Here is a 25000-nt window from a genome sequence, read left to right on the forward strand (position 1 = left end):
CTCTAGGAGCATAACAGCATCTTTTTTATCATATTGACCTATTTTTGTAAATTTTTTATGTGCTAAAGCTAAGATACTACATTGTAGACTTCCCTGCCTCACAATCCATGAGGGTGGTAGCATTCAGCTTTAAATCAGGTACATCATAGCTCTATTTTGCACTTCCAGAAGAACTATCTTTGAACAATTGCTTATTTTTCTATTTTTTGTTTTGATTACAGAAGAGCTTCCAGAGATTGACAGGAGTACTGTCAATAAAGAATGAAGAGATTTAATTATGAAGGTACACCACTTAAACGTGGATATGTTTTCAAGATTGGTTCCCTTTCCAGAAACATTTGACTGAACAAGGACTTGTTAAGCCTCTAAACTCCAACAATAACTTTTTTGTATATGTTTGAAATAATGAGAATAAGAATTCTTGAGACATTTTTATTAAGAAAACGAGTTATTCTGAACAGTAAATTATATAATGATTTAATAGTAGATGATGTTGTACAAGCTGCCAGATAACTTCCAGTAGCACATTTTTAAACTACTTAGAATTATAGTATAAACCTCACTTAAAAATAGAGCTAAGACAGATCTCTTATAGCAAAGATGATATCAAGTATAAACAGCCTTAAAATATCCCACATTTATATTGACTTGACAGACTAAGGCAACCTCCCAAAAGCCATTTTTTCTTCTGTTTATTGAGGAAATACAGTAACAGGCATGTTATCAATGTAAACAAAATGTAAGTAATTGAGTATTAATCTTTGGCAGGCTGAGGTTACTAGGATTGACTGTAATTGAAATAAGTGCAGTAAAGTATAGCCTGGAAATCACTTTGATGAGTAAAGTATTAGAACTCTTTGAAGGTTTAAAAGCTGGAAAGGGTGGTTTGTGGTCAATGTTCTAATAAAAGACTGCCTAATCTCTCTTCATCCTAGACCATGCCCTCAAGTGGATGGTGTGGTAGAGGAATTAAGTATTCAGGAATAATTATTTTTTTTCCTATTTCTTTAAAAAATTATTTTTGATAACTAGGTTGTGGCAGGAGTACTTTGCACACAGAATAAACCTTTTCTACAACCTGATAGTTTCTTACAGGCTAAAGATCTGCTCCCATTACCACCTTCCACTTTTCCCACTGCTACTCCCTTTTTCAGGCTTCTTTCTCTCTCTGCCCATGGCTCTCTAGCGCTCAAATTCTATCTGTAATTCTGCATTTTGTGACATCTGCAGTGGTGAAATAGAGACAGTGAGGAAAGACCATGTGGAGCTCTGCATATTTTTAGTGGATAGAAATTATAAAGAGAAAGATGAAGCATGACAATAGGGTGTCAGAGGAGCAGTTTATAAGGAAGAGAAACTGCTCAAGAGAGCAGGGAAAGGGATATAACTTCAAGTAGAAGGGGAAGGAACACAGTGGGTGTACAGGAAGGCTTCATGTGGAAACCAGGAGCTTAAAAATTGAGACATGAGAAATGCTTTCTCTAAACTTAAAAGAAGGAAAAATAACCTTAAGAAACCCCCAAATCCCCCAAAATTCTGCATTTACAGTTAGGTTGCTCAAGTGCACTTCCCATCAGCACAATCATTTCAAATCAAGGAAACCACTTGTGGAGCCAGCATTAACCAACCTCAGTTTACACATCTTACCACCTAAACATTACAGTACCCATAGCTATTTTCAGCTCCCTCAACTTGATAATAAAAGCCTTTAATTTCAGCATATAACCTTGTGCAAGCCTCATATCCATTTCCTTTTAAAAAAATGTACACTCTTTGTTCTGACCTCATGTTTATCTTTCTGGTGGCTAAGTTATTAGCTGTCTTCACTTGGCTAGGCCAAACTTCAAAGGGGGTGTTTTTGAATAGCATTTTGAGAAATTTGAGGAAATACATAGGTATTTCTTCTCAGAGATGAAAGGATGTTTTAAGTAGAACAGATGAGTCTGCAAGTGTATATGTACATTGCAAAGTTTATTTAACAGTCTGCTTCTATTTTTTTCAGTATTCCAGTATATTAAGCTTCCTTGATCACCTTGGACATTTCAGAAATAATTTAAATTGCCAGTAGCTTTGGAACTATATAATATTTCTCATATGCTAAGAAAAATGTTACCCTTACCTATGTTATTTATGTATTTTCATATTTTCAAAGTATTTCCTTTAATCTTCCTTGTTATTCTTTAGAAAATCACTATGTATTACTATTTTCCCAATTTTTCTTTACTTGTTTTTCTGAATTCAGCTCTTCAGGCACCAGCAGATTCAGAATCTCTTTTACATCCGGAGATAATATTTCTTTGTTGTACTACTTGACCTGGCTTTTCTTTCAGCACTTTCTCTTGATTCTGTGCTCGTTAAATAACATGCCAGAATAGTCCACTGGTGAAGGCTTCACAGGGAGTTGTGTGAGACGAAGATGGCAGTGCTGATCTAGAAGTCCAAGCAGGTCTGGCTGGTGGTGTGCGTACACAGGGTACGTGTGTGCATGCGGAAATGAGTGAGCAGCCAGGAGAAACCCTGTTTGCAAAGGGAGAGAGAAAGACAAGGGCACAGAGGAATGTTACATGTGGTGTTTGCACACAGAGATCATTGATATCTGATTCCTAGTGGTCAACACTTTTTCCTGGTTCAGCCAGCACTAGATTACACAGCAGTCACTGCAGAAGTTCATATGACTAAGTAGTCTGGCTATTTTTCACCGAACCATTCTTTTGTCTGAGGGTGAAATATTCATTAAAAAACTAGAAAATTAGGATTTCTCTCCTTCTATTTTGAATTTACCAGTTATTTCCCTATATAGAAAATCAGCAACTACTGAGTTCAGTTAGCTTAATTAGTTGTTCATGCAAGCTAGTTAATATAGCTCTCAGTATAAAAGAGGAAAATGTGTATTTCATTCATCACTAAAGTGCTGGAAGGGAGAGGAGAATTCACAAGACCACTAAGAAGAAGAATAAATCGACACCTACCCTTGCTAGATTAGAGGGGGATCTAAACAGCCATTTTATACACTCCTCTTGTAAATCACACCCTGATCCTCTGTCACTTGGACTTTGCTCGTGGGTCTCAGTGGAACTGCTCACAAGTGTTAAACAGATGCGCAAGTGTTTACAGAAATGAGCCCAAGAGAATGACATACTTAATCCTGCTGCAAGATTGCAGGGAGGATCTGGAGCAAATTCCACCCTAGCATTCCCCAAAATCCAGATCAAACCAGAGAAGGAGAAGCTGTCTGCTGTGAATAAGGAGTGGGATGCCAGACAGCTTACTTTGCATAAGCAGTCAACCAGTGCTCCTAGCATGCAACCTCAGGAGTTACTGTTAAGTAGGAAGAACAGAGTTTCCACAGACGAGGAAAGAGCAGTCATTAATTACTAAAAATGACTGCAAATATACCACTTTTATGGCGAGAAACAGAACAGATTAAATAAAGAAATATCCTATTAAATACACCATAGATGAGAATGGAATAGAGTCTGGTGAATCTGGTTTACCAAACAGTTTGACATCAGCCACGCTGAAGAGAAAACCAAATGTCCTTGTCCTTCTCCTGCTGGTGAAAGATGTTCACTGGGCATGTAATAAGATGCAGCAAAAAGAACTGTTTTGAAGATAGGTTCTGACAGTGATGAAGAAAGGTTAGAAAGATTGCTTCTAAAATTACTGGATTAGGCCTGGTTATCTTAAGCTGTGACTATACTGCCCTTTTGTAAATAAAGCTTTCCTTGTTTGCATACAGTGCTTGCAAGCTGGCATTAAAGAGGGTACGCCTGGTTTTCTGTCTTGATAAGGTGGATAGGTGGATTAGTCACCCATATGGACTTTGAAGTATCACAAACCTACCTTTTTTCCAGCCTTTTTCAAATGAATATAAAAGGTTATTCTGAGCCAAAAAGAGCAGTATGATTTTTTCTGTCACTCATCTACATTTTTGGGTTCATCATGAGTATGTTTTCTTGTTTCTTTTTTTCTTTCCTCTGCTGCTTGTGTCTTTTCAAGATTAACAATAGCATGCTATTAGTTTTCATGGTAGTTTGTGATTACAATATCTGAAAAGAAATTCAATCTATCCAACCCACCAAAAGCAGGTATCTGGTTTTTAAGGCTTATGAAAACTGGCTGAATCTATTTCTAGTCTGTTATCCCACAGTTCTGTAAATGGAAAGGATCCACAAAAGGAAGAAACTTGTTAAAGTTTACAGTTGATTACCCTTTAGGTAAATTTACCTACATACACATGCAAAAATGAACTCACCTCGTAGGACTCTGTCCTCTTTAAGTCTCTCTCATTTTCAACTCACTATCACAAAATCACAGCATGGCTGATGTAGGAAGGCACCTATGGAGGTCATCTAATCCAATCCCTCTCTTCAGGCAAGGTCAGCTAAAGCAATTTGCTCATAGCCAGCCATGCCCAGACATATTTTTAATATGTTTTAGGATTAAGGTTCCAGAATATCTTTTGATAGCCTCTTCCAGTATTTGACCAGGCTTTCAGTTAAAAAAATATAAATATTCTTATGCTTCAGTTTTTACTCATTGCCTCTTGTCCCATCAATGGGTGCCACTAAGAGGAATCTGGTTCTTTGTTCTTTACTCCCCAGCACCACTCCATCATGACATCCTTCCTGACATCCATCCTCTTCTCCAGGACTAATAGCCCCTGTTTTCTCAGCCTTTCCTCAAAGGAGAGATGATTCAATCCTTGCAGGAGTTTAGTGTCCCTTTGCTGGGCTCTGCTCTGTATGTCCATGTCTCTCCTGCACTGGGGAGCCCAGCAGTGGGCCCAGTGCTCCAGGTGTGTCTCACCAGTGCTGAGCAGAAGGGAGGGATTGCCTCCCTCACCTGCTGGCACCTGCACCAGCACAGCCGAGGAGGCTGCTTGCCACGAGGCTGCACTGCTGTCACCTCAGGGACTGGCAGAACCCCCAGGCCCTTTCTGCAAAGATGTTTTCCAGATGGAATCTGACACAGCTCCTTTACTGCTCTGTCATTTTAGGCAGACACTTCTGTAAAAGTGTCTTCTTGTCTCCTATACTCATCCTTACGTTTATAACATTAGCTTGACCGGGGTGGCTTGCTTTAGAAACACTTCCTTCTGGAAAAAAAAATCCTTACATTTCCTTATTGATTCTTCACTGGGTGGTTAAATGCACAAATATTTCAGAAAAGGGGGATATCCGTAGTAGGACCAGTAATGAAGCTATGAGAAAATCTATTGGCAACTTAAAAGTGGAAGTTATTAACAAAACAAGAAGTTAAGGAGGAAAGTGTGTCCAACTCACCACACATCATTATAGGAAACTGCACAACACATGTTTAAGTTCTTTGTTGCATTGTATCCTGTTGTTTTATGTAATATAACTGAAGCTGTGTTTGCTCATGCTATTACTTCATGTTATTTCTATGAATCTTCCTGGTAATACAGTTTTTATTCTGTTAGTAGATGGAATTTGTTGAAGTGGGCTTTTTTGTAGTTGCTCAGCAGGATGATGTGTAATTTTTTTTCTTTAATTTTCTGACTAATAATTTGATTTATGTCTTTCCCAATTAATCTATTATATGTAACTATATTTTCATTCTTCCTTCTTGTTCTTTTGAAGTTCCTTAAATAATTTTTTTTTATGTTCTTACATCAGTTTTATTTCCTTTTTAGGGGGGAAAAATGTACACTTCCTTTTTCTGCAAATAGAATTTATGAAGAAACTTATTTAGTTTCAGTTGAGTAACTGTTTACAAATTCATGTAAGTAATTTTTCTGTTGACATTTGAACTCATTTGTACTCTTTACTTTCCTATGACTCCTCCTCCTCTTTTGAAAAGATTATTTGAAGCTTTCAGACTTTCTGTGTATGGAATGTGCTACTCTAAATGTCCTGGTTTTGATAGGTCTTCCTCAGGTAATCTTGAAGAGATTAAGGAGCTCACAGCCCTTGTTTGCTGCCAGGCCATCTGGGAACACTTGGCTTTCTGGAAAGCATTTTTCCTTGCCAAAGCAACTCAGCATCTTCATGCACTGATCAGTTCTGTCTAGAAGGCAAAATCATTCTCTTTCTACAAGAGGATACAGGAACATTTCTCTTTCTCAAGTATTTAGAGGCACTGTCTCATAAGTCAAGATGGGATGCTTCTCTCTTTTACAGGCCTGTAAAGCTGTAGCAAGTGTCCTACATTATCAATCCAGGCATGCCACGTAAGAATGGACTGGTAATCTAACAACAAACAAACAAAGATAAGGAAAGCAGAAGAGTTTGGCATGTTTTGGAAAACTACATTGATGTGTACAGTGATTTAAAAAGAATAGACACTAAAGATGTCTTAGAGAAGTTCCTGGGCAGGGTGGTAGAGAAAAGAATCTGGTTGCCAACCATCAGTCATCAGCCCCTTCAGTTTCCAGCAGAGGATTTCAGTGAAATGGGATTTTGTTTTACTGTACTGCATACAGTCCTGGCAGATCAGGATGTCTTTTTTCCTGGATATTTAAATCTAGATTAATTATGAGTCTGCTTTTCCCTGTGTTCTCACAGAGAAGAAAGTAATTAATGACTATTAAATGGTTGTAGTATGAGGCCTAAATTAAACAATGTCTTCCCTTCCCATGTTTAGATAAGATAGGTTATGAAAAGTTAAGTACAGATGGAATATGACAAATGCTGTCATCCAATTTCCCATTGCTTTCCTGATGGCATGTCTTCTGAAGTAGTTTCTGAGTAGTTTCTACTTTCACTTTAGAGAAAAAAAAAACTTGCTGTAACTTTTTATGCAGTAGAAAAGGAGGCAGCAGTTTTTTAAATAGCTAAAAAAATTAGGCATTGGCTTGGAAACTCCTCTTAGTAAAACAAAGAATAGAGTTAAAAACTTCTAAGGATTTCTGAATTTCAGAATTTCAGTTGGATAGGGTACTTTTTGGAAACAAACTGACTTTTTAATGAGCCTTTTGTGGAGGCTGGCAAATCAGCTGTGTGTGAATTCCAGCCTGTCAGATGCTTGCAAAGGGTTCACTTGGAGTGTTTGCAGATCACTCTTCATTACCTGAAAACAGTCCCAGAAGCCACATGGCACATATCCCAACCACTACCTTGGCCAACCAGATCACCTAATACACCTCGGAGAGCGACTGAAAACAATCCCTGCTTTTTGGAAATTGTCCATAGGAAAACAAAGCCAAACAAAAAAATCCACAAAACCCAAACTGTGCCCCACTGTGTGTTTGCAGAAGAACAATGATATAGACAGCAAAATCTGTCCTCTCCCTCTCTGACATTTATTTCCCAAAATTGCAGACACGCTTGCAGGGCAGACCACTGATAATTCTGCCCTATTGGGAAAACTCTGTAAATTATTTTTTTTTCTCCTTAAGTTACATCACATCTTTTACCATAAAAGTGTTACAAAACCCAGGCATGTTAGAGAATTGTCACTGTACTTGAAATCTCTTTTTTTACCCTGTGGTAGGGATACCCTTTTTTTTTAGAGAAAACCAACAGGGTTTTTTGCTGGTTTTTAATTTTTGGGGGGCAGGTAGGTGGTATTTTCGTTGCTTGCTTTGGATTTTTTGGGGTTTTTTTTAGTTTTCAAGAGATTGGATGCTTTTTTTTTTTATTTTGTGAGCACTTTAGTCTGATAAAAGAACTGAGCAAGTCCTTGAGGACTGCCTTGAACCAGGACAACTGAAGAACAAGATACTTAGGCTAAATTGTATCAGAGATAAACATAACTAATGAAAATTGAGAGCATGTGAACTTAGAGTTTTAATTCTAGCTGCATTGCTTTTGCAAAAATTTCCATCTCTGAGCGCAGAGAAAGACCCAAAACTGCCTATGCCAACTGCTGAAAAAAAACCAAACAAATGCATTGAGTGCATTTACAAGACTGGATCCAAGATATGTTCACAGGGAAGATTTTTCTTGCTGCTTTTCTTGCAAACATAGGATTTGCTAAAGTGGCTGTAGCTTCAAACCCTTCAGACAAACCCCTTCTGTCAATTTGATGGAACCGTAAGACAACACACTCTGCAATGTTTAAATAGTTACAGCTTTTCGGACTTCTTTTTACTGACTGAGCAGAGACACACCAGTGAAATTCTCTTCCTCCTTCACTTTGCTGCCCACTCCCCTCCCCCAGCTTATTGAATATGCAAGGAAAAGCTAATTGGCAGAGAGCCATTCTGGCAAGCTGCACAATGTGTTCAGCAGTTTGTTTGATTTATACCGTTGGAAGTTGCCAAACTTTTTGTCATTTGGTTTAATATAATGTTGTGCCTTTAACATTTTTTTCTTCCATAAAGGATTTTTATTTTGCTCAGTAGGATTATAATTTGAAGGTATAATTAGCATCTTGTTAATTGTCAATAATTACACATGTCATTCACAGAGCTCTTGCAAAGGACATGAGATTCATTTAGCAAAACTTCCTCAAGCTGGTGTTCAGAGGTCTCTAATGAGCAAAAAATGGAGCAGGAGTTGATCTAATAATATAAATTGAAAATATGAACACATATAAGCAATCTAAATTTAAATTCAAGACAAGCTAGTGACATGAATGAGTCTCTCTGCTATCAAAAGAGATGCACAACAGTGTGAATTAACAACCTCTCTTCTCCAAAATTAGAGACAAAGAAAATAGTACTCTGATGTTAAGATTCAAATCTAATTTTTCCAGCAATATTTGTGCAAATATAATGTAACATATTAAATATTGCAGCCAATGCAATGATGAAAACTAATAATTACATTGCTATGTTTTCTTACCATTGCAGTGACATATTGTGATGTGTAACCACAGCAGAATTTGATTGTTTCTGCACATATCGCAGTAATTGCAACATTCTCATTTAGGGAAGTGATCTCCATTGAGAGAAATCAAGAGTATTTCTGTAGTAAATTTGGCAGCTTTGCATACTTACAACCTGTTTCATATCAAAACAGCATAATGGTGCAGATTGCTATGAAAGAATAACTGGATTTTCTCATTCCTTGGCAGGTAGAGCTCTCAGTGGATCAGTGAGTTAGAGGAAATGTTATCCTCCAAGTTCATCGGTCTGGATCCTGTAGAGTGGGAATCAAAACTTCATTTTGGAGTGAAGGAATCTTGTCATTTACAATACCTGTTAGTTACCCCACCACAGAAACGAGCCTGCAGTATCCTCTGTTAGAGGTTCTTGTTTCTGCTGTGGCTCACTCTAGGGGGATCATCTCACAGCTTGTTCTCCTCCCTCCCCTCGTGCTGGGGGGTTGATACTGTCATCAGGTGTCTAACACGTCCTTGTTTTCCTTTCTGCCACTGTCATCCCCTTGGACTCAAGAGGGAGAGGACCACTGTGGTGGAGGAATAGGAGGCAAGCCCAAAGGCACAACTGGGAAGTGTCTGTGTAGCTTTCAGATAAAGCCTTTGTCTGCTTTCAGCTTACCCAGAGCCAGTAGGAAAGCCTGTGGGATCCAGTCTCAGAGAGCTCCACGTGATGAAAGCCAGGGTGAGTTCACTCGGTCAGCTGCAGACCAAAGCAGTGCAGGGCAGAATCTCCTGCCTCTCTGTGTCCCATGCTGAGTGCACACTTCTCAAACACAGGCTGCATCCCGAGACGCTGTGTCCACGAGCTGCCATAACCTTCGCTTGAACCCTTTGGTTTTACCCCACCTCACCAAGGGGACTCGTTCTCCTCCCTCCTCAGGAGAGCTCAGCTGACTCCAGCTGCATTAGCTCCAGCTAGGTTTTTTGTTGGAAAATGTCTTGTTCCCTATATTTCCATTTGAATGCAGTTCATTTTCTCCACCCATATGGATGACTTCAGACGTTTTCTTTTTAGGTTTCCTCTTTGTTGCTACATTACTGTGGTGGAGTTTTTCCCTTAACCATCTGTCTTTTTGAGAAGTGCTTTGGATATTGTCAGGTGTTCATGCTAGCATGGGTTTCTCCTCGTATTCCTCAGAGCCTTTTCAGCCAGTTCCTTTTCTGCTTGACACAGAGCTCCAGCAGCTGGTTGCCAAAGCACTCCATCACCTTTGTTAATAATCAGATTTTACTGCCTCAGTAAAAAATGGACAAGAGTGAGGATTTAAAAGAGATTAGCCTTTAACTGAACTAGAGGGGACTACAAATATCTTTGGTTTATGTGAAAGACCTAAAAGGTCTTTTTGTCTTGAGAGTATTAGTGTTTCCTTTTAATGAGTTAAGTGGACAGACATTTAATTTTTTGAACCATTATTCTGAGTTTTTTTAATCTCTTGGATTCTATTATACAGTATGATTTTCAAAAGTTATGTTTGCCGCAACATAACAATGTTTAACTGAGAGCTCCTTGTATTTTCAATAGAATTTTCATTTCTTTTACTCTTCTTATGTAGTCAACTCACAAAATGTGCACAACTGAAGAAAAAAGAGCAACAAATCAGCATAAAATACCTGGATTAATAATATATTAATTATCTATTTGAGCGGAGTGTCACAAATATGACTGCACTTAGAACTAGCATGTCTCCCGAACTTCGTTTCTTCAAATTTAAACCATCTTCAATGTGGGAAAAGCCAGATAATGAAATAACTCCATCTTCTCCTTCAGAAATGACTTCAAGAGACACAAGCAATTGACTTATTTATTTGCATTATTTCTTTATTCATTCTCCTTTTGAATGGAAGTTGTTGGTTTGAACCATGCCACAATAAAAGGGTAACTCGCACCCTCCTGTTCCAGGCAATGTCCAAGGCAGGGAGCCATAGCTAAGGAGCTGCCAAACCCATGAAAATTCATTAGGCTGACTCTGCTGATGAAGACAGGGCCCAGATCAGTGCCTGAAGATGCTGCTGTGGGAAGGAAATTCAGTTTCTCCTGGCCAGAGCAGAGACAAGAACTGAAAACGCTGGGGTCTGACACCTACTGCAGTCTGGCACAGACAACTCTGCCTGCTCCCGCTCGTGTTCAGGAGGATCCAACAGCAGGCAGGCAGCTCAGGGAGGAGCCAGGAGGCTTTGGTTCTCAGGGCCAGCTTGGCTATGGGAGGTGAGAGGCTGGCTGGAGCGTTCAGGAGCTGGGTTTGCTCGGTTCTGTAGGATGGTGTTGTGCTCTTACCTCACCACGTGCGATAGCACAGAGCCTGCTCCCGCTTTCTCACCTTGGCTGCTGTGGGGAACCATGTGTGGAGTGCCTGGTTCTGTTCCTTTATTGGGTAATTAAAGCCTGGGGAAGGGAACAAAGGAAAGTACTCCCACAATCCCTCTCCTAACACACATATGGGCTGCCAGAGTGGCCTTGCTTCAGCTTAGTTTCCAGTACCTGTTCCAGTTAGTTCAGATTTTTGTTGTTTAATTTCTCTTTTTCCCCACTGAGAGCTTAAACCACTGTACCAGGGAGAGATGTGTGCTCCAATTTGTGCAACACCCTGCTAACCCATGTGCATTTACTCTGGATAGCCCTGATTGTGATTTATTCCTCATTTTTGATCAATGCAAATGAAGCTTACTGTTAAATATTTCAAGCCCTCTTTCAGTGATCTGGATCCTGTCTTCCAGGTGAGGTTCTAATTCCCTTTGCATTTAGTCCCCCAGAGAAGCACAGGTGATGCTGGAAACAAACCTTGTCCTGTGCAGGTTGGAAAGTCTAGAAATGCTGCAGGTGCCCTTTCTGCAAAGAAATCCCTGTGCAGTGCTGCTGAAGGTCTTAAAAGAGAGAAGAATCCTGGCTGCAGTGCCCTGGAGGTGCATCTAGAGTAGGACTCACCGTTGTGAACCCCAGCCTCACACTCATGCTTAAACTATTCCCAACAGCACGTCCAGAGAGACAGCACAGTTGTCTTACAATTCTTGTTGCAAGAAAGCTAAGGACTAAACACAGCAGTAGAGGTTTGGCTTCCACCATATGGTAGGATATTTCCTGTTGTATTAACAAGATCTGAGGCCATGAGAGAGCAATTTAAAAGACACAGTATTAGGTTTGTTTCAGGCTCTTACCACTTTTCAAATCCTACCTTTGGGTATCTCATCTCAAGGATACAATTACTTTCAGAGCTCTATCTGTCATTATCACTATTATGAGACATGATGTGCTTCATATTCTCACTAAAATTAAAGAGAAGATGGAAGGCAGATAGTATAATGCAGTTCAATATCACTAAGAGATGAAATGGTATATATATGGCTACACAGGGAGAGTTTTAGCTAAATTTGTTTTTTTGTTCATAGTACCCTGTAGGCCCATCAATGAAATTGCATCTTTTACTGGCCCAGCCTAATGCCAAGTAATTCTCTTCTCTTTTCTGTTATCTTTATCTCATTTCCTAATGATTCCTCAAGTGTTCTGCTCAAATTAAAGTCTAACACTTATTCTTTTGTTAAATCTTCTCACAAACACATTTGTAATATAAATCAATGCAAAGAAACTACTAAATGATGCAGACACGATATATATATCTAGAGATCTATTTTTAATATCTTTGAACTAAAATAAAGAAGAGGAGTACAAATAAGGTCATGAGTAGTCTTGCCTTTTATGTATTTGTGTCTCACTTATCTGAAAAAAAAGTAGCTCATGGTGCTGAGGTTTTGGGTTTGCTTGTTTCACACCCTAAATTCAGTAAAGCACGTTGTGTTAGGAACAGGACTATCAGCAGATGATATTTGACTAGATCAGTGAGGATTTCTCATTTTCTCATTCTCCTTGAAGGATTGATAGACTTAACACAGGTTTTTTTAATTTGTTAAAAGTGTTATTTTTATATGTTAAAACAGAGTGCTATAAAATATTCAGCAGAAAATACAGCAGAAGAGCAAGTTGATAAACTTGTGCAAGAAACTACAGGTGGAACAAAAAAGTAGAGGCAAAAAGACTTCTTAATGAAAGAGGAAAATATAGCAAGGAAACCACCACAGAAATTTAATGAAAAAATAAATTAACAAAGGTATCAACAGACACTCTGTAATCTATCTAGGAAAATATAAATACCTTTTAATTGGCTAGTTTACAGTTGGAGACTTTTGGGAGCAGAATGTAGATAGTCAGGTTGATTATTTGGAGATCTAATAAATGTTGTGTTCATGTCACTTCTCCTCCTCAGATCTATTTTATTTTCAGCGTTGAGGCAAATTCATTGAACTTTGTTACACTTCCCATTATAATTAACATTTTTCTTAAACCTGATCCTTATGGAACACCTGAAAAATCTCTTTAAAAAAAAAGAAAAATGTTTATATCTTAAATGCTTCAAAAGCAAATGTATTAAAGTTTCCTAATTGAATCCTATGGCCTTTACTGCAATCTTGTGGGCTTTTTCAAAATTTATTTTAGAACATGTGGCTTTGGCCATGCAGTCTGTGCAGAATGTAGAATATGAATCACCAGTGGGGAATATATAAGAGGTTCTGTGGATTTAGATTTTCTGCAGAGAATCTTAGCTGTATTATAACAGCTTTCTGACTGGAGGACCTTCTGTTCCAAGCACACCTCAGTCCCACTGAGACCCTTGTGCTGTAGTGCACATGCAACGTCTGGAGTGTCCTCATCTCCTCAATTTTCATCCTGATGAAACAGGGAAGAGTTCATAGCAATAAACTATTTTTGGAACTTTTTTTGGACTCTGCTTTTCTGTGTAAGGTAAATAATGTTCTTAGATAAAGAAAAGAATATTTTATGTCTTAAAGCTGTCTTAGTCTGTAGAAATTTTTTTCACAATGTCACTTGTAACTTTTTCTCTTTACCAGCATTGTTGAATCATCTTTTCTCTGTGATGCTTTATGAATGTGTATCAAGTGTACTGTAGCAGTATTTGTGTACACATTCCCACGTCTCTAAAGAAAAAATGAAAATAACTGTGGTTAAAGCTGTCATATCAGCTACAGAAAATATGTACTTTGAAAGTGAAAGGGATATATTTCATAAAGCAGATATATGAAAGTCATTGCCTTGTACATATCAGCTGTGACTTCAGTGCAGGGTAATATGTTAATAAGTCTTCCTTGGTGGAGACAAGCTGCCAGGAAGAGCTCAAGTCACCAAACAGTGACAAGTTTGCCTCAGGCTGTTACAGAAGCAAAATTTTCCAGGCTAGTGAGAATGTGTTTACCAGTGGACAGGGTTAAGACTAACACTGTTAAAAACACTCTTCTCATCAATTAAAGCAGATCTCAGAAAGCCCCTGTGCAAGGTGAGGTCACATTTCTGCTTCATCATCCTCTGTGAGAAGCAAACCCTCCCCAAGGACAATGCTGACCCCCAAATCTCATTATTTCCATCCAGCTGTAAATAATGATGCTGAAAAAATTTATTTCTGAAAACAGCCTTGTCTAAACTGGAAATTTTTCCTTTTTTATTTTTATACCTTAAAACTACCAAAGGATAAATATAGTAGAAAGTGTTTCTTTAGGAAATCCCCAAAAGAAGAACAGTCCAAATCTTTAAAGAATAGCTAGTCAAACCATATGCTGAATATATTTTCCTCTTTACGAGTATCAGGTGGACATAACATTGAATTGTTTTGATTCTGATGCATTCCACCCATAACACACACTAATTTGACTTTAGTGTCATTAAAGACTGATGGAAGAATGAATCTTTTAAACATTATTGAAAGTCAGAGAGATATCAGGAATATTAGGAAAGCTACTGATTTTGTATTTTCTCCAGCATCCTGTTGGCAGGAACATTTTGTACCTTTTAACATCCTCTCAAACCTAGCAACACTACTGGTCCAGTGGCAAGGAATCCCCAATTTAAAGTTAAGTTTTGGCAGGTCTCAGCTGGCCACAAAGTTTAGCAAGATACCTTTAGTGACTTTTCATAACCTCCATTTATTTTGAGAGTGTCAAGGGACAAGTTACACAAAAGGCATAGCCAAAGGTAGAACACATTCTTCACTGTGGATAAGACATCATGTATTGAAGGACATAATCCTCATCATCACTACTTTCCATAGGAAAAGCCAACACAAATCTCTCAAAAGTAGAGCTGAACTCTATTAAATTCACCTGATGGCTAAGAATCAATACATCACAAGCCAACAAAATCTGTGTTCACCATTCCAGCTTCTTAGAAGACCTTTTGTGCCAGAGTGATTCCAGATTTTCATTATTTCAGGCTAATGACTTTTACTCTTGGAATTGTTGCACTTGGTAAATGAAAATGTAAGGTCATATACCAGCCAAACACAGAATAGAAGAGTGAATATAAAAATCAAATGACATTTTTTCTTCCCCTCTTCTCTTTCCATCACCACTGTACTGGAATATAGGCTGAGCAAATAGAGTAGAGTTTGAATTCAAAGACAAAAAGATTACTGGAAGTCACTTAAGGTCATACTTTGATCTTGTCTCCAAACAATGAATGATCCTTTTCCTGGAACCTTTATCTATGACCTACAATTTTTTTTACTAATAGATTAAATTTTTTTGTTTGTTTATTCTGCGTATGATAAATAGTTCTTATCACTTGCCTCTGTACATATATAGATACCTTTATATATATGTGGTTTTTTGAAATGCATGTAGATTACTGAGCATTTTTGTGCCTCTCTGAATTTATACATAGTAAAAGGAATGAACAGGCAGATGCTGATAAGCCGAAGCAAGACCTGAATTCCTGAAAAACTGGAATGAGCATGTGTAGCACAAACACATGCATCGTTGCACAGAAGTGACTCAGATAGGTTCTCAGAGGAAAGTGCCTCTTTTGCATGACAATCACTTGGACACTTTTATCTAGCTAGCTCACTCTTGAAGGCGAATACACCAAATAGAATTAACATGAGTTTTCATATGGTTAAAGTGCTACTTTAATCTGCTCTAACTTCTGACAGGCAATGATTCCAAGAGTTAACAACGGTTTTAGTGGCAACAGAGGATTAGACTGGACATCTAAAGTCCAGCCTCTTCTTAAAACAGACACAATATTATGTAGTCTTGTTCATAAACCTATCAAATTCCATCACGTTTATCACTGATAATCTCTTGGAAGGCTGTTTCAAAGGTTGTTTAGTACTTTGATGGCTAGAATTAACTTCATTTCACAATTAAATTCATTACCAGGAAGCTTATACTGAATTATTTGTGACTCAGTGCACGAAAATTTTATCACTCAGATATTTCATCACCTTTCTGCTGCGTCTATTGAGCTGTGAAGCATCCACTTAGCCTGAATTTTCTTAGGAAAATAAAGATAACTTTTTGAGGACTTTTTTAAGAATTATATAAGTAGGTCCCTAATGTAGTAATCTACCTGCAGAGCAAGTAGGTAGCATTATAGTTCTTCATTATGCTTTTTGGGTTGATAACTCTGAAAAAGAAATAGGAGACATTGAATACCTCAGCATGCTTAGTAAATACCAGTGACACTGAAAACTCCGTGTTATCCAGAGAAATTCTTCTCCAGCAGCAGAACAAGGGCTGGTGTTGCTAATATTTATCAGTGTTAATCAGAGTGGGCAGATCTGTTTAAGAAATTGATTTGAATGGATGTAGATGTCCTTGGTATGGAGGTACATAGATATGGGCTGGTTATTTAAGTTCCCATCACAGGCCCCCATGAGAAATAAGGCCGTTAGGGTATAATCCATCTAGCTGTTTCATAAGCTGTTTCTACTCAGGAGGAAATGATTTGCTCCCTTGAAGGACTTATGTTTCCTTACTGACAGTAAAGGCAACCTTACAGAGAAGTCACCTGTTGTTAGCTGCATTGGGTAGTCTTCTGTATTACAGAAGGATGACTTCAAACAGGGAAATTCCATCATTTCAACCTGATGCTATCCCATAGACCCTTTATGTTCCCTATATAATAGATAGATAGGCACTTCCAAAGAGCAATAATAACACAGAAGATCTGCCTCAGTCTCTCTGAGGGCCAGCTGTTCACCCTCAGTTGAAGAAAGAGTCTATATAAGATGTCTATGCATCTCAGCCACCTTAGTTTACTGCCTTATGTTTCAAGGGATAAGTACAGGCCAGAAAATGTAATCATATATCAGTTCACTTTACAAAGGCAACCAAAGAGCAGAGCTCAGTTTTTCATGAATCTCAAGGTCTAGAAATGTCAATCAGCCCATTGGTGTACTGAAATGCTACCATAAAATTATTTACTATATAGTGTTGCGTTCACATGCTGTAAGTCACAAAATATAGCAACGTAAATAATAGTGTTCAAGGGATCCAGCAACTCTTGGAACATATAAAAATACATTAATATAAACCACCTGCCAAATAGTCGCAGAGATGAGGTCTGCATTGCTGACAACCCCTGAAAAGGAGGTGGGGCAGTGGGAGGGTAAATTCCTAACACAGATTATTCGCAATGAATAATTCAGCAAGTTCTTTTTACAGCACACTTCCACCAGCTGGCTTTTGTGTAAGAACTTCAAAGTAATTCAGTATGAATTGATTAAGGCTCTACACTACATTGATCTGGGTGTTAGAAAAATTTTCTCTTCTCCAAAGAGCAGTGACATTTGAGCATTGCAGTTTTGTACTACTTCTCTTGACAAGTTCAAGAGAATATGTCTTTGAAAATTAGGAGATTTTTATTGAACTCAGATGCAGAAATATTTTCATTTTGGTTTTCCTTTACAAGAAAAGTACATGTTGAATCACAGAATTGCTGATATTTCCCTCATAATAGTATCACCTCGGATCACTGAAATCTATCAGTTTTTTTTCTAACAGCAGATGTGGACATTTTACAGCTAATGAAAAAAGTTATGTGCGAGGTAAGTTCAACAAAAGCAGTCTCTTTTCTTCCTCTCTTATTGAAAGCCCTTGCAAAGAAAAGGAAATCCTTTATTTTTTTTTTTACTTGGCAGTAAAATGTTGTAAGCAAGGACTATATTGGTGCTAAATATTAGCAGCTGAGTTCAAGAGCAATGTATAAACAGAGTTCAAAGGCAGAAATAAATTTACATACACATTGCTAGCATAGTTTCTTTTACCACTGCAGTATTCTATACATTAATTTGAGTGCTGGAAAGCTCCTTTCTCTGTGGCTTGTATTTTAAAAACAAACTAAAATAGATGAAATAATTTCTGAGGCCACAAATGGGACTTTGTGGAGACAGCACATATTAAGACCGAGGGCCTGATAATTGTTTCTTATTTCTTCCCATATTTATACTGCTTATTTATCTTGTACTTGGAGGTCTGAAATTTTTTTTCTCTTTTGTGAGAGCAGCTGGGGCATTTTGTGATGCATGTCAGTGGGTACCTCACTGTACTCCAAAAGAGAAATATTATCTTACCACTGTGGGAAAACTATGTCTCATCCTCACTCATATGAATAAATGTCTAGCCAGCTTTATCATAATGGTGACAAAGAATGGTATTCATCTATTTGGATAAATGTATCTCATTTCCATGAATTAAAATAGAGGATACGAGAGATAATCATGGTGGACTGAGAAATATCAAACTTTTGATTTAGTTTAGAGCAGCACTTGAAATCTTAGATATAGGGGAAATGTCCAGTTTCAGACATTTCCAAATCCAAACAGTAGCGATGTGTGTGAGATCTTTCCACTGTCTTTTACTTCTTCCTATGAAAAAACTTCTACATATTGGATTTTCAGCTACTGATTTCCTTTGAAACTGGTGAATTGTGCCACCACCACATGAGTGTCCCTCCAAATTTTGAAATTATGGCAACTGCAAGAGGTCTCATTGGTAGCTTCAAGATACAAGATAAGTAAATATTATATACACAAAATCAAGGTAAAGCTTTGTACCTCAAAGGAATTTCCTTTTAGGCCTGAAAAAGGCTGATAGATTGCATTCACTCACACTTTGTGCCTTTCCTGAAAAAATACAAACAAATCAAGCATTTACAGTAGAATCAGTCTGTGCAAATTCTATCTGAGAACTAGCCTGACTTCTGGTCACATGAATCTAGAAAATACCTGCTCAAGTTGGAGCAATTCTTCATCTAATGTGTTTGAAATTGTAATTTCCTTCGGAAGCCTTTCAATATAAGAGCAAATACCTCACTGTCTTTTGGTACAGGGAAGCCTCTTTGGAGCCTTGTACAGAGTATGCAGATTTTTCTGGTGCCAGAGGGATGCCTGGGATGCTAGCTTAAACTCCTGGAAAGGAGGGAATGCTCCTTTACAATACAAGTGGTAGGGAGGAAGAGCCACGTTAGGACTGCTGTGTCTGCCTCTCTGCAAAGCCTTGATGCTCAGATTGTGCACAGCTATTGAAGTCTAAGGTCTCTTTCATAAAGGTGTTTTAATAAAAAAGCAAGAACTCTGCAAACTGCCAGGAACAGGGAACTCTTCACTTTTAGAGGAAGGGCAGCAAGTAATGGTATTGAGTCTCGTGCAGGCACCAGGTCCCTGACATTTAGTAGAACTTCTCTGTCTGCATGTGATTTCCATGTGCTTCTTTTGTAGGCAGTGGCACAGATTGATTTAGAAAAGAGTTGAGAAAATTGGAAACTTCCTCACGCCCATGCTCCAGAAGACCTTGGAACGGGTGAACAGACTTGGGGGAAAGCTTTGATTGCAACAGAGGGAAGATTGCAACTTTCAGATTCTTGTTCCAGATTTAAATACCAGTGAAAAACTCCAGCATACACTTGCACACCAAAAATTACTCCTTTGTAGTTGTGCCAAAAATTCCTTAAATTATGTTAAATATAAGAGGAGTTAGTTCTTTTCTGCATTTCTTCTCTTGTGAGGTTAGATCAGCTAAAAAATAAAGATTTATCCATATACCATTCAATGTCTCTATGCAAATAACTAATTTGTTCAAAGTTTCTTCCTCTTCATAAGATGTGTCATGCCAGAAAAAATTTTCTAGCTTTCAAGGTATTTTTACTCCTTTGGGAAATTAAAAAATACAGAGGCAGGGAATGGTGGGTGTACACACACACACAAACAGTCTCTGTGGAGGCATTACCCACTTATTAGCATGGCATGTTTTAATGACATGCTCTCTTTTCATCTATTGTCCCAGACATTTCCCTCAGACTGAGTCCCAGGATTTTACATCTCTGAGAAAGGGCATTACCAGATTTCTGTTGTTTTTCTCCAGATTCAGATTCTTCTCTATTACCATTTCTATAAATGCCTAGTGTCTCCTGATTCAAGATAAACCTTCACACTTCTAAAAGCATCTCCACATTGTGTTTTGAATTCCCAGTAGCAAGAAGAGACAGAGACAGAAGATGCATCCTGTTGCAAAGGAGGTTGGATAGCTTTCCCACAGCACTTTCTTCTCCTAAATCTAAAAGCTTCAAGATACCTGACTTAAAGCTAGTTGAGGTCATGTCTTTGAAACGGTCAGGAGTGGAGTAGCAACTCTGTACTGTTGTGGTCACAGGCAGGGGGAAAACTGTACTAGGACAGTCACCTTCCACAAAGTCTCTGAAAGATTGCAAAGATAAAAGAGTGAGCTGTCTGGATAGCTCCAGGTGAAGGAAAAGGTGGAGGATAAGGTGGAGGAAAAGAGACGCAAAGGTGTAAATCATTTGGGAGCTGTACAGAGCCTGTGTTGATGGCTGCTCTAGGAATCACCTTTTCTCTGATCCATGGCTTTACTGCATGATGCAATCTTTCATTTGCCATCTTCATGGTGTCCTGTGTCACTGTGACCCCCCACTTCAAGAAGGGCATGAAAGTGTTCTGGGGCAAGTGCAGAAAAGGGCAGTGAAGCTGGTGAAGGGTCTGGAGCACATGCCTGATAAGGAGCAGCTGAAGGGTGTTCACCTGGAGAAGAAGAGGCTCAAGAGTGACCTCATCATTCTCTGCAATCACCTGCAAGGAGGCTGTAGCCAGGTGGGAGTCAGGGACAGAGTCTTAAGCTGCACCAGGGGAGAATTATGTTGGACATTAGGAAGAATTTATTCACAGAAAGGGTAATTGGATATTGGAATTAAATGCTCACGGAGATGGTGAAGTCACCATGCCTGAAGGTGTTTAAGAAAAACTGGATGTGGCACTTAGTGCCATGGTCTGGTTGACATGGTGGTGCTTGATCATAGGTTGGACTCCATGATCTCAGAGGTCTTTTCCAACCTAAATAGTTCTGTGATTCTGTAACAAATGAAAAACAATTTTTAAAAAACCCAAACAATCCTAATCTCATATTTAACGTGGAGAATTCAACACCATTCTTAGGTATCACCTGCTGATAGCTATCCTATGATGATTCATTACATTTAATAATTCTGAATCCATATAAAGTAAAGGAATTTAAGGCTCTGAGAAAGAAGGAAACTACACATATATTGCTGAGTAGAACAGCTGTCATGCAGGGGAAGTAAGGAATATTCTGATTTTGTTTTGAGGAACTTCCTTCTATAAATAGCTCTGCTACAAGGGTATAAATCAGAAGTACCATCATTCTGATGACACCCCAGGGGACTTAAGCTCTGCTCACAAGAAATTAATCTCAATTAACTCAGATAACTTCTGGATAGGCTACATGCTCATCATTCATGGAGGTAACCTGACTGCTGCAGGTTGCTGTTCTCTCAGAAACGAGGCTAATTAATGAATGAACCTCTGCTAAAATGCTAGTTGAAATTCAGTTTGCACACCATAGATTCTATTGCTGTTCACTTCTTTTCATCACAAGCTTCAGTAACAGCTATTTTTTCACCAAATATTTATTTCCTTTTCAATATAATGTTTCACTTTTTAATCAAATGGAATGCTGGAATAATGGAAAGCCCCTATATTTTAATTCTTAAGAATTATAAAATTTTATTTGTCATAACTATTTATTTTAGAATCTATTTTTTTTTCTTTCTAAATATAGGGAATGCTTTTGGTGATGTAGGATGGGGTTTTTTAGAGCTATTACAGATAACAAAATAAAAAAATTCTGTGCCTTCTTTTCATTCCCTGAACTCTTTCACAATGGACTGTGGTTCATGGAAAAAAATGCAACGGTCTTCCCACAGACAGGACTAGACCCAAGCACTAGACAATAACTTTTTCTCAGCATGGGAAAGAGGACGGTGGAAATTCAGTTTACAGACAGGTTCTGTCCCACAGTGGAATCTGAAATAGTGGATCAGAATATCCTGCCCTCCCTTTAGTCTCATCAGAAAGGAGAAACTAAAAATAAAGGGAAAAAAAGTGAAATAAATAAGTGAAGACAGGGAAATGGTACATAAGAATTATGTTTCAGAAATAAATTGTTAAAGGACAGAAGTCATGCTGTTAAGTAGGAGAATATAGTAGAGTGATCAGTCTTGTGTTTAGCACTCTGAGCACAGAACTTTACAAGCATAAAGGCTTTTTTGTTTTAAGAAAAAAGACCCAATATTAGATATCTGGTAGAGAGGTTGGGGGTTGGGAATTTACCATCAACTGGAAACACTGTTCAAAGCAAAGAAATGAAAAAGGGAACAGCAGAGGAATGTCTCTCCAAGTTGCCTACTGAAGCAGTTTCGGGTTTAATTTTCATGCTTGTTTTGCAATCCCTTGATAGTCAAAACTGGCTGACACAACACATGAGATATGCCAGTGCCAGTCTTGGGTATTTTGGGTTCCTGGAAACAGCACAAAGATCTGTGTTGACAAAAACTTTACAGATGTGCCAGATTTTTCATGCAGAGTGAGAAGCAGAGCCCCCTGGAGAAGGGGTGCAGATGCTGTCTGGGCCGGGCCCTGGGTCACACATCTCTGTGCGGCACTCAGCACATCCTGCAGCTGGGAAAGGGGGTCACCAGAACAAGCTGACTGGTCGAGTGCAGTACTGCTTTCACCAGCATTCAACAGTACAAATTAGGCTCCCAGATTCCTGAATATCACTTGCAACCAGTTTGGTTTGGTTTGGTTTTTTTTTGTTTTTTTTTTTTTTTTTTTTTTTTAATCATTTAAATAACAAATGGGGCATTCTTTCACCTTGCACTTCCTTCTGTTGTAGGCAGGTTTGAGATGCCTGCAGTCCTTATTCTCAATGAAAAGCCTCAAGGGGAATTCAGTTTGATTCAATTCTCACTGGGATTCATATCCTGAAGCTTGTTTCTGGAAGTATGGAAGGAATTTTTTTTTTAGGTAATTTGTTTTATTGTAAGCTTCTTGACAGCAACCACTGACAACATTGCAGGAACAAAGTTCAGGTAGGAAAGTAGTAGAATTAAAAGGCTGGGACCCAGGAGAAGGGGAAGGAATCTTTGGAACAGGTGGATCTGGAGAGGAGAGGAGAGGAGAGGAGAGGAGAGGAGAGGAGAGGAGAGGAGAGGAGAGGAGAGGAGAGGAGAGGAGAGGAGAGGAGAGGAGAGGAGAGGAGAGGAGAGGAGAGGAGAGGAGAGGAGAGGAGAGGAGAGGAGAGGAGAGGAGAGGAGAGGAGAGGAGAGGAGAGGAGAGGAGAGGAGAGGAGAGGAGAGGAGAGGAGAGGAGAGGAGAGGAGAGGAGAGGAGAGGAGAGGAGAGGAGAGGAGAGGAGAGGAGAGGAGAGGAGAGGAGAGGAGAGGAGAGGAGAGGAGAGGAGAGGGATTTTTAGCTTCACTCTGTAAATTCAGTATACACAAAGCTAATATTTTAATTTCTATGTGTTTTAACTTGTCAATAGTGGTCAGCTTTTAGAGCTATGTAAAAACATCCAGATGCAACTGAGAAATTTTTCTTTTAGTGATTGTAAACTTCTGGTCAATTTAAGGTATAAATTTTTTGGTCTTGACATACATAACGCAAGTGACTTTTGTAAAGTTCTCCATGCCATATTGGCTCTGTAAAGTAAGGAGGGATATCAGGATGTAGTACAACTGAAGACTTTATGCCCTTAAATCTAAACAATAAATGCAACTCTGCAGAGACAAAATGTACTGTTTATGTATCAGAAATTTGTGTCTAAATTTGTGCAAAAGAGATGTAATCTGAAATAGGAAAAAATATAATCTTGAGGTAATTTATATTGATTTTGTTGAACTATATTTAATAATATGTCCTGCGAACACATTAAATTAGCCAAGAAATTGATCTCTATTATCCAAAAACTAAAATTAATTTCTGTTTCTGTTCTTCATTAATTTGAAGTTTGCCGTGCTCAAAAGAAAGGAAATAAACTTAATTTGATATAAAAGAAAGATGTCTTATATTTCACTGAGTTAGTAAACAATTTTCTAAACTTTTGAGAGGAAATCCTCTTTGCTGAGGAATTTTGATACACAGACATCACATTTTGGTATATATGACTGCAGTATTTAAATAAAGATTATTTTACTGTCTACTGTAGATGTGTTTTGTTCCTAGAGCATTTTACCTAGCAATTCAGATGCTTATATAGATTTTTTCTGTCTATTGAACAAGGTTAACACTAAAAAAATTAATCTTTCATAAAACATTTTTTTAAAGCGCTTCTTTTTTATAGTGTTTTTATAAAGATCAATATTTTGTGCAACAGGGAAGTCTTCAAATACTACAGTTTCTCTGGATACCAACAGTAAAATGACATCTTAAATATTTAATTTTTATTACACCTTATGTATTGGAAACAGTGACATTCTCAGAAATCCCATGAGTAAATGGGCCACGCAAGCTAAAGTAAAATAATTTACAGATCAGACCAAAGTTAGTTGCTGCTATTAATATTACAAGATGCTTGTCACCTTTCTCTGTTTCTAGCATACTTCTGGGACACTGCACATAGAAACAGCAGTTAAAGACATTTTTAAGGCAAAAGAGAAGACAAAGCCTCAAGTCCTTCTCAAATATGTGCAGTAAAGAAAGTGTTAGGTGACATCTAACCAGCAATCCAGAGTCCCAAAGGTAGGCTGTGTGTTAAAGCAAATGTCAGCACTCTCAGGATAAGACACACTTCAAGACCAAGACATTTCTTTCATTCAGATTGAGTGTTTTGAGCAAATTTAGCAACCTTCTGAAGTGTATCTCCAAATCCAAGCGCCAAGGTGCTCACTTTGAAGCTAATGTTCTTACAGATTAAAGTACTTAAAAAGCTTGTAGAATCAGCTCTCTTATTGCACAGGTGAAGAGATTGCTTTAGATACTAATATGCATCTGCAGTGCTGAAAGACATCAGGAAGAAAAGACTCTGAGTCCTAGAACACTCCCACACAGGTCTGACACAGG

Source organism: Fringilla coelebs (genome assembly GCF_963513975.1).
Source record: "Fringilla coelebs genome assembly, chromosome: 3".
NCBI classification, from domain to species: domain Eukaryota; kingdom Metazoa; phylum Chordata; class Aves; order Passeriformes; family Fringillidae; genus Fringilla; species Fringilla coelebs.